This window comes from Manis pentadactyla, chromosome 8 (assembly GCF_030020395.1).
Source record: "Manis pentadactyla isolate mManPen7 chromosome 8, mManPen7.hap1, whole genome shotgun sequence".
NCBI lineage: Eukaryota > Metazoa > Chordata > Mammalia > Pholidota > Manidae > Manis > Manis pentadactyla.
In genome coordinates, this window is record NC_080026.1 from 36,470,148 (window position 1) to 36,480,419 (window position 10,272).

The following is a 10,272-nucleotide window of genomic DNA, read 5'->3' on the forward strand; positions in this document are numbered from 1 at the left end:
TAAATCTCTCTAGAGCTCAGTTTATTCATTTATAAAATAGTGGTAATACTATCATATTCACCAAGGTTCTTCAGGAAAAAGAGAACCAACAAATCTCTCTATATATTTGTATGTAATTTTTTTACAAATCGATTTATCTATATACACAAATGTATTGGTATATTTTATTCTCTTTATGCATATATCATATATCGTGTCATATATGAGGAACTGGCTCACCTGATTATGGAGGCTTGAAAGTCCCAAGTTCTGCAGGTGAGCCAGCAAGCTAAGGAGCCGGGAGGGAGGGTGGCGTGGTCCCATTCTGAAGGCCAGCCACCTGGAGGCCGAGAAAGAATCAGTGTTTCAGTATAAGTCCAAGGCAGGAAGACGCTGGTGTCCCAATTTGAAAGCAGTCAGGCAAGACCAATTCTCTCTTACTCGGGGAGGGTCAGCCTTTTTGGTCTTTTCAGGCCTCAGGTGATGGGCGGAGGCCCACCCGCAGGAGGGAGAACAACCTGCTTCTAAACGTTAATCTCACCCAAAGCACTCTGACAGAAATACCCAGAATAAGGTTTGACCGAATATCTGGGCACCTTGTGGCTAATCAAGCTGACACATAAAATTAACCATCAGAACTATCTTCTCACTAAGAATTTTTTAAGAGAATCAAATAATTAATGTTGTAGCACTTTGGAAAGATGAAAAGTGCCTAGCTATTGGTTTTGAATGATTATTCAGGATAATCGACTACTTATAATGTCAAACTTCTCCCATTCATATTCTTTTTGGATTTTAGACACTTTTATATGATCACCTATTTATTTTTTTGGTGCTGTCTCATGCTATCTTCCCATGTCCCGTACGCAGGGCGCAGCCTGCAGTGCCCGTGAATCACGAGGCCTCGGCCCTGCCTGTCTTTCTGATCGCCTACCTGTCCTCCTCTCCGCTTCTACGCACATGGTGGTTTTCTTGTCAGTCTTTGTTCTTTCTGATTCAAACCCCGGACTTTGCTCTTAGGTTCCCACTTGCTAGTGCCCTTGTTGCAGTGTGACGGACTTCAGCTGACCCACTTGTGACCATCAGTGCAGCTCGTGGACTTGGTTCCTAGCACCCTCGGCTCCCCTTGCTCCCTGTCCATTTCATATTTATTTCCTGTGGGCCAATCTCGGATCAATGCCCTCCTAACCAAAATTTTGTCAGGCTCCTCACTCCCTTTTATTTTACTTTGCCCTTTTCCTACTAGAGGCTGGACAGGAGAAAAAGGAAGAAAATGGAACATCTGACCCCTTGGCCTCCCAGCAGTGATGCCGCTCTGGTGTCCTCATGCCTGTACCGGGTCCTCATGCCCTGCAGCTCCCTCAGGATGCTCTGTACCTGAGTACCCAGGAAGGCCTCTGACATCCTTGCTGGACACACAAGTGAGGACACTGCTCTGCTGCCATGTCAGAAGTCGACACATTAGCTGATGTCATGACAAAATACTTGCCTTTCCACTGCTGCTCTGGTTTTCACGTAGGAAAAAGTTGTCACCCTAAATGACATTTGTGACCATTCCTCTCAGACTGAATGCTTAAGAATGTTCCCATTCTAGCAACATTTGGGTCTCAGCAGGGTCCTGGAACTAATGGTCTAACACTGGAGACTAACAGCAAAACTAATGTTGGTGTTTAATCAGTGACCAGCTTCCCCACTGGCCACGCCTCCGTCGTCTTTCCTCTGAGCTTGGGAATCTGGCTCACTGTAGACGCTAGCTGGCTGCTCACGTCTCTCCCAGCAGCTGCTAAGTGTGCAAATGAGAACTCTTTCAGGAAATTAGTTCTATGGCTATTATGGGCCTCCACTCCTATCACAGAGAGGGAATGCTTTTCTCTAAGTTTTATATAATTCAAGTGAGAGGGCTGCATAATGTGGCTCTCTCCTTTAAATTATGGAGAATCAGTGGTCTGTCCTTCTGAAAGGTCCTCTCCATCTGCCTGAATGAAATGATTCAACTGGGGAATGTCCAATGATGCTTGTCACTCACAGGACTATCAGCATACTTACCAGGCCAGCACAAGCCTCAGACATGTCAGATATTTTTGTCCTTTGAGATCCCCTTTGAGGTTCCTACATTAATTAGTCTATTCTTAACATTTGCATCAGATAAGTATCAGGGAGAAACACTTTGGTAAAAGGAAGGCTTTGTAACTGGCTCCACTGAATGAGAAAATTAGACTGAAAATGCCCACCTGTTACCATTAGTGGGCAAACCAACCTCTATGCAAAGAAGATTATAAGAAAGGCTGCTTTTCTGCAGAATATTTCTCAGCCTGAAGGCTAGATATCAATTTGTAGGGATTTGAAAAATCTATGATTGAGGCTAGTTTCTGATTTGGTTTTTTATGCTGTGCCTTCTGGAAGGATCACAACATGTCTACATTTATAAAGCAATTAGTCCTCAGAAAGCTCTGCACTACTCCAAATGTTTTATGTATGATGGTTGGTTAAAAAATGCAGTCTAATCATGTTTGGGTGAACCAAATTTTATTAATTTTCAAGTCACTATTGCAGGTCTTTTTATGGGATATCACTGTTGGTGACTACCCACTTCCAGGAGCTCCATCATGGAGAGGAGCTCTGGTGTGGGTTAAGGACACACTCCATGCTCAGGGGTGATATATACGAGGCTATCTCTCTAAGGGAAAACCTTTTAGGAGGAGGAGAAAGAAACAAATATACATGAAACCATAGGGGCAAATCCCTTTTTTCAAAAAAACTGAGATTTAATTGACATACAGCATTATATTCATTTCAGGTATACAACATGATATTCGATATTTGCATGTATTATGGAATGATCATCACAATAAGTCTAGTTAACATCCATCACCACACATAGTTACACATTTCTTTTCTTATGATGAGGAATTTTAAGGTTTACTGTTAAGTAAATGCTTTCATGGCATTCCCGTCCTTAGTATGCATTCCAGGGTAGTTAGTTAGATGATCCTACCCTTGGAAAGCTGAAGAACTGGGGTGGGCCTGGAGAAGTGGGCAAGGGGTAGACTGCTGAGGCCCACCTCTGCTTCTAGTCTAGGAGAACTGGCCCCACATGCCTCCATGCCTAGGCAGCTTACTGGGTAGATGTCATACTGAACTTTGGCCCCAAAGCCCTGGCTAGTGTTTATGAAGCAGGGATTTGCCTGGGATGGTTTGGGCCTGTAAAGAGAAGTTGACTCTGGCCATGGTAGGTGATAAGGAAAGCTTAAAAATGTCAGATTCTTGAGCCTCCACCATTGGAGGCTTACTACTTAATAAAATGCCATATATTTACCAAGTTATGGGATCAAGTTTTGATGCTGAGGTATAAAGTGTGTGCTGAAATTCACATTTGCTAATTTCCCACTTTACCATGCTTCTCTCACACTTGTCTCTTCCCTGCATCTTTGCATAACCTTTTGATACTCATGTTGGATGAAAATATTTGTTCTACATACCTCAATTGTTGAGAGAAACAGTTTTCATATTGAAAACTCATGACAAATTATACACTTTGTGTAAGTGCCATGTTTAGGAGCTCAGCTATTTCAAATGAAGGAAATACTTAGTCTCAAGGTGAGATGCATGATCTACCCTATGCAGTGGCTAAAGTACCTCCTGTTATATTCGGTTTCACTGTTTTATTAAGGACTATGTCCTGTTAATTAATCCAGTGTCCCAAGTTTCATCTAATTAAAGAAGTGAGATAGGGAAAGAAACAAATCTGTGGAACTAGTTCTTCAAAGGGTACACATGTTGAAGACAATTTACTGAAAATATTAAGTTCTAAAAAGATTTAAAGATAGCAAACATAGATCTTAGAGGATTGATTCACAGCATCACAGAGTGGTTAGGCATTCAGGAAGAAAGGTTATAAATAGGACACCTTCCATGTTCCTTTACACGGATCCTTTCTTGGGAATGCTGGACCATGGGTCTGACCATTTCATGTTATAATTTGAGTCATAATGTTCTACCCAGGGAGTAAGAAGATACATTAGTAGCTAGGGGAGGACATGTGTACATGATATTCTCAAGTGCCGTTTTGGACAAAGGCCCCAGGTCTTTTCCTAGGGTTCTCACAAACAACCATGAGTAATTCAGGTTTTGTTCTTTTCCTTGGCTTCTGTAGGAGGCGCTGGTAGCAAGTGTGCCTCCCTACAAGAGCAACAGAGGAGGGGAGGAGTAGTGAAAGCCAGATTTCAGTTGAAACACTTCTGGATTCTTTGAAATTTTGACAGCATGTTACATCCTTGTCTTTTTCCAAGACAGAAATGAGCTTGACTTCACTTAGGCGAACCTCAAAAAACCTGCCACAGACCCAGGCAGCCATCTTTAAGCAGTTGTGCTCTGCAGTATGTTTCAAATGAGAGCCCTCAAAGACTCCTCCCAGCCAGGGAAAGGAGACACCTGTTTCTTCTACTGCCTTGAGCTCTTTTGTTTCTATTGCTTTCTGAACTTTCATCTCGATCAGGGTAACTGCTATGCAGCTGTGTGCCATGACTATTCTTGGTGTTGCTTATCCTGGCATCTGGAATGAAGGAATTCAGCTTTTGCCCCATCAAAAGGGCAAAATGTGTGTTCAAAGATGTAGACTGGTTGAGGCAGCTTTCCTAGGGACCAGCCCCAGGCTAGTCCCCATTTCAGGGCTACTCTGTTTAATTTTCCACTGGTTTATTCCTAGAAATTGGCATGAAAATATAGTAGATTTGGAAGACTTGGTTGCTCTAGAATTTCAATTTCCACTTTTTAATGACGTGGCACAGCTGTGGGGTGAGATTAGCTATTGGAATTTTATGGTGTGTGGCATTTGAAAAGTCAAGGGAAGGGAAGAGAGGAGGAAACACAAAACAATTAGTTACAAATTCATTCTCTTTCTCTCAACTTTGTCTTCAGCAGCATGTAAATTATTTATTCATTTACTCCTTCATTAAATATTTATTGGAAAGCCAATTCACAAATCTTGATTGAGCACCTACTATGTGTCAGACATTGTCAAAATTAAGCCAAGTGCTCAAATCAGCCACATTCAATAAGCCAAAAAGCAATTTGGGACTTTCAGTGCCCCTGGAACCAGTGGGTCCTAAATGTGGTTGAATATCAGGGATCATTAAAGCTCCTGTTCCCAGGCCTCAGCCTGGACCTGTTAGATCATAATGTTGGGGGTTGGGACCAAGAAGCAGGACTTTTTTAAAGTTGCCCCCTGTCCCCCACCCCAGCTGATTCCAAAATGTGACCAAGTTTAGGAAGTGTTGATTCTACCCCAGAAATGACACAACTGGATTAAGAAAGCACAAGGGACAATTAGGAAACCTGTATATGACTATGTATAATTAGAAAATTATGCAAGTTTTCCCAGCGCATTTGCACTAAAATCCGAAACATGATCACAGGTCCTTATATGATCTGGTCCCCATCCACAGCTGTTCATTTATCTGACAATTCTTATTGCATGTCCAGCATGTGCCAACCAGTGACATAGGCAATAAGGATTAGAATGATGACAAGTCAGACAATTTCTCTGCTCTTTGGAGCTTACATTCCAATAAAAGAAATAAGCTATTAACATGTAAGCACATATATTGATAAGAGTCTCAAGTGGTAAAAAGGCTTATATTGAAAGCAAATCAGGATAGTAGACTTGGAAAAGATAGAGTGGTGGAGGGCTCACTTAGGTTACTGTCCAGGAAAGTTCTGGAGAGATCAGCTCTCATGTGAGACTTCAGTGCCTATAGCCCTGTGAAGATCTGGGAGAAAGGGCCCTCAGCAGAGAAAAGCATGTGCCAAAGTCCTAGGGCTAGATTATGAAAAAGGGGATGGATGGAGATGGAGTCTGTGGGTAGGCAAAAGATAGATGATTTGGGGCCTTGCGAGCATGGTTTGGATTTCATTTGAAATGCCCTGGGGAGAACTTGCACTAAGGTACCATTTCACAATTAAGTATTTATTAAGTATTATTATTAAGTACAGGCATCCTTTCTTTGCATGGTACTACATGCTCAAACCTCAGTTACCATAGAATCTTGCAAAGCAAGAACATGTTTCCTATGTGAACAAGTTTCATTTAACATGGGGCCATGAAAAGTAAGGATAGCCCATATCTGGCATGGTTCTCTAGTTATTTTTATGCTAGTCTTATTTTCTTAATTGAATTGTGAGATCACCTGGGAAGGATAATGAGACCTTGAGCTATTGAGTTACTGTTCTCAGCCTTCACTTCCTTTGTATGACTAGCCCATGCCAGCCAGGGGAGAAGCAGACAGCCTCATCTAGTTGATTTTGGAGCTTAGCCATGTGACTTGTTTTGGCCAGTGGGATGTGAGCAGACTGGACATTTGCTATGTTCAAGCAGAGGCAGTAAACATGTACTCTGCTTAACTTCTCTCTACTGCTCTTAAATTCTTGTCCGCTGCATGTCCCAGAGAGGGGCTCCTCCCTTATCCTGGTACTACAAGGAGAAGACACATGGGACTTCGCTGAATGGAGCCCAGCCCAGCCCAGCAGAGCTAACCAAAGTCACAGTCAACCCAAAGCCCTATGTAATGTGGACAAGAAGTAATTGCAGTAAGCCACTAGGAATGAGGTTTTCTCTTCCTACAGCAAAAACTGATTAATACAGTCTAGGTGGTACTGAAAACACAGTACTCATGAAAGTCATGAAATACTTACTGGCTGATTGAATGTGAGCAGGAGCATGGATGCTGGAGCCTGACTGCTAGGGTTTAAATCTAACCCCAGATACTCACAGTCTGTGAGAACATAGTCAAGTTACTCATTCTCTCTGTGCCTCAGTTTTCCTATTTGTTAAATGGGGCTAATAGTAGTACCTACCTCAAAGGTTTTAGTGAGGATTAAATTAGTTAATGCATGTTAGTTCATTATGCTAATATATAGTGCATTTTATATACAGTGTGTTTAGAATTATGCCATGACACACAGTATTTGCTAATATGATGATTATTCAATATGTATCTTTGTTTCATCTTGGCAATATAGTAATCTTTATTAAACATTTCTTTTCAGTTTTTTCCCACTTCTTGGCTTATTTAAAGTGACTTCTTACCAACCACAGTTTATTTTGTTAGATCAGTTTTGTGTTGTGCACTCAAAAGAGTTTTCACTGTATTCAGTGGACCTGTCCTTTATTCTCTTCTTCCAGGTCAAAGATGAAATGTTCAGCAGAGCCATGCTTTTACTATACATGTCTAATGCTTCAGCAAGTGGCAAAGCACTTTTACTGAGTGGAAATAATTAATTAAAAAAACACACAGAGTGAAATCAAATGTTGAGCAATTGAGGACATTCTAATATTGGAAATTGGGAATTCATCACGGAGGGAGAGACACCCATATTTAATAAAAATGATAGATACAAAACCAAGATCAAATGTACATTTTTATCTTGGAGAAAAATGAAAAGCTCCAAAAGTCAGCAAGTCTGTCAGTACAAAAAGTTGCTTTCATTTCTCTTTCTCTCTCATTGGTGATGCCTGTTCATTTAAGCTTCTATTATGTAACATACACCTTTTTGTACAGCTCACTGTGTCTCAATTAAGCTTTAGCAGCCCACCAGAAAGCCTCAAGCAAGCTAAAGGTTTTCCTTTTATTCCTTTATCTTTTCTGACACCAAACCTAAGCCATCTATCAGTGCTTTATACTCAGTCCCTGAATAGACATTTGTTACCTAGAACTTCTTTCCCAGTTTCCCAGAGTTTTCAAAACATTCACTGCCCCTTGAAATACTTTTTAAATCCAAAAATATAGACCTTTCAGCAGGAACTGATACTGCCACAATGAAACCATTGATCACTTGGATTTTTATTTTTGAAACATCATCAGACATTGGATTTGAACAGAAATGGAAATTCATCCAACTTATCAGGTTTTGCTCCATGACAGGTTGTCATTTAATAGGTATGAACAGCAGGACAGAATTTTCTCCGGGCATCAGGAGTCCTGAGACCAGAGGGAGAGTCATTGCTAAGATTTTATGGCTACACATTATTTTTGGGTGAGCTGATGAGCATATAGAAATAATATAAAAAACTAGAATTTGAATTTACATTTTTGGGAGACAGTAGGATAGACTGGGAAGCTCATAACTTGAGAAGCAGGTTGTGTGTGCTCTGGTCCAATGTCTTTATGTAAGTATTCCAGGTCTCATTTTGCTCATCAGTAAGTGTTCCATGTGTCCTTTGAACAAACAGTTAAAAAAAAATCACAGGATCTAATGCAGCGTCAGACTTTGCATTTTGTTATCATATTTCCTTGGTCTCGTTTAACAGGGAAGACTTAACGCATCTTTTTTGACTTCGATGATTAGACTCAGGTTTTGCATTTTTGGCTGGACTACCATGGAAGGGAAGCTGTATCCTTCTCTATGCACCAGATCAGGAGGCACTTGATGGCCACATCCTGGCAATGGTGACATTGATTTGGACCAGTTGGTAAGATGGTGACTTCCAGGGTTCCCTTTTGTAAAACAATGACATTTCCCTTCTTAATTAGTAAGTAACTAATGAGGACATATTTTGACACTATAAATATCCCATTTCTCATCACAGTTTTACTCAATAGTTTTAGCATCTGTGTCCATTCTCTAGGAGACACTACTGTCTCTAAGACTCTTTGTAATTTAACTTTTATCCTGTCAAGTGTATTTCACACACCATTTTGTCACCACTAACCCACAAGCTGTCAGCCTCTCGAGGGCTGGGACCTTGTCTGTTTTGTTCACCTCTATTCTCAATAGGCCTAGAAGAGTGCCTGGCAGATACGAGGTGCTCAGTTTGTTCAAGGAAAGGAATGTTTTTTTTTTTTTTATTGAAGGGTAGTTGACAACAGTATTACATTACATTAGTTTCAGGTGTACAACACAGTGATTCAACATTTATATACATGATAATTCTAGGTACCAGCTATCACCATACCAAGTTGTTACAATATTTTGACTATATTCCTTATGCTATACATTACATCCCGGTTACTTATTTATTTTACAATTGGAAGTGTGTTTATATATATATATACATATATTTTTTTTTTGTGAGGGCATCTCTCATATTTATTGATCAAATAGTTGTTAACCACAATAAATTTCTGTATAGGGGGGTCAATGCTCAATGCATAATCATTAATCCACCCCAAGCCTAATTTTCGTCAGTCTCCAATCTTCTGATGCATAACGAACAAATTCTTACATGGAGTACAAATTCTTACATAGTGAATAAGTTACATGGTGAACAGTGCAAGGAATGTTTTTTTACCAATACAGTGATCTCATGGGAGTTCAAGCTCAGGAACAGTTTCTTGCAGGGCTTCCTGGAGGTGAGACGTCATAACTGAGCAATGACACAGCTTCAGGGAGCAGCTTACCTACACCACTCTGCACATCTGCCATTTTCTCTTCTTTCTCCTCACAGCTGCCTCCGACCATTTACTTGAACGTGACCCTGAATATTTCCACAAGTCTGCCTCATGATTCCTACGGGTTGGTTTCTGCAGCTTGAAGCCCTGTTGTCTCTGTCCTTCAATTCTCAGTTCCTAAGAGGTGAATCTGACTGGCTGGGCTCATCTGCTGCAATCTAGCCTGCGATGGGATGTTTTGTTAGGTGACCACACTTGGGCCAGCCGGCTGTGGCTGGGGTGGGCAGAAAACTCACATAGCACAACACCTGGCTTTTTAGGGAGTGGGGCTTTAGACAAAGCAGTTTTCTTTAGACAAGTGTGTGAGCCAATGAATAGACAGGGAATGACTGGCATGTTACTCGCAGCCCCAGCAAGTAAAAATGGCACCAACTGAAGAGAGTTTCATAAAGGGACTCTTTCAAAGGTGTGAGCAGGGCATAGGGATACCAGAGGGGTAGTCAGTACCTGTGTCTGGAAAGCCTGAGAGGTGAGGCAGAGAGCAGTTTCCAACTCAGAGTCAGTAGGGCCTCCCGGAGCTATTCCCTTCCATAGATAGAGGGAGGAATCTGCTTACAATGACTGCTGAGCAAGAGCAGGTGACATAGAAGAGACACTCTGGACTTTCTCTCCTCCCCTCCTCTGCTGCCTGGCCAAGGCTCCCATTAGCCAAACACTGCTGGAAGCCAGAGAGCAAGGACACCATTTGGTTCGGTCCATATAACTGGCCTGCGGGGGCGGGGAAGAGGATGGAGCCAGGGACAGTGGATACAATGGGTGAATTGAGGAGAGAGTCGGTGCGAAGAGCATTGCCAGTTTGAGGCAAGGGGCCGAGGCAAAGGATTTTCACAGCTTCCCAGAGGCAGGA

The 10,272-nt window shown here is 41.6% G+C and overlaps 1 long non-coding RNA gene across 1 annotated transcript; it reads right to left on the reverse strand.

Annotated features, from left to right (window-relative positions):
* Nucleotides 1–7,835: 7,835 nt before the first annotated feature.
* LOC118912979 (uncharacterized) lies at nt 7,836–9,992 on the reverse strand. Its single transcript, XR_005025024.2, has 3 exons — nt 9,873–9,992; nt 8,063–8,192; nt 7,836–7,955 (listed from the first exon to the last, which is right to left on the reverse strand). It is a non-coding gene; the product is annotated as an uncharacterized LOC118912979 (long non-coding RNA).
* Nucleotides 9,993–10,272: the final 280 nt, after the last annotated feature.